The following is a 720-nucleotide window of genomic DNA, read 5'->3' as shown; positions in this document are numbered from 1 at the left end:
CATAAGGGACAATGAAGGACATTATATGATGTTAAAAGGATCAATCAACCAAGAGGACATTACAATAATGCATATCTATGCATCCAATGAAAGAACTCCAAAATACACAAAGTAAACATTAACTGAATTGAAAGGAGAAACAGTTCTACAATTGTAGTAGGATAATTTAACACCACTTTCGATGAAGGACAAGACAACTAGAAAAAAAAACTCAACAAAGTATAGAAGATCTCAACAACACAATCAACCAATTTGACCTCATAGACATGTAAAGAACACTCTATCCAACAAAAACATAATGCACATTATTTTCTAGCACACATAGATAATTCTCCAGAAAAGATCTTGCATTAGGCCACAAGACAAGCCTCAATAAATTAAAACCATTGAATTATTACAAAAAGTCAAATACATGGAAGCAGAATAACACACTGCTCAAGAGCCTTTCTTTGATTAACAGAAGAAATAAACTGTGAAATATTTAAAAAAAATATTGCGAGAAACAAATGACAATGGAAACACAACATACTAAAACCAGTGGAGCACAGGGAGAGCAGTATTCAGAGGTCAATTTACAGCAGTTAGTGCACACATTAAAAAAGAAGAAAGAACAAAAATCAACAGCTTAACCCAACAACTTCATTGATTAGAAAAAGTGCAAAAGAAGAAGCCCACAGTCTACAGAAGAAAGTAATAAAGATCAGAGCAGAAGTAAATGAA

This window comes from Orycteropus afer, unplaced genomic scaffold (assembly GCF_000298275.1).
Source record: "Orycteropus afer afer isolate SDZICR_OR568_19922 unplaced genomic scaffold, OryAfe1.0 scaffold00047, whole genome shotgun sequence".
Classification (NCBI taxonomy): Eukaryota; Metazoa; Chordata; class Mammalia; order Tubulidentata; family Orycteropodidae; genus Orycteropus; species Orycteropus afer.
Note: the sequence above shows the minus strand (reverse complement) of the source record.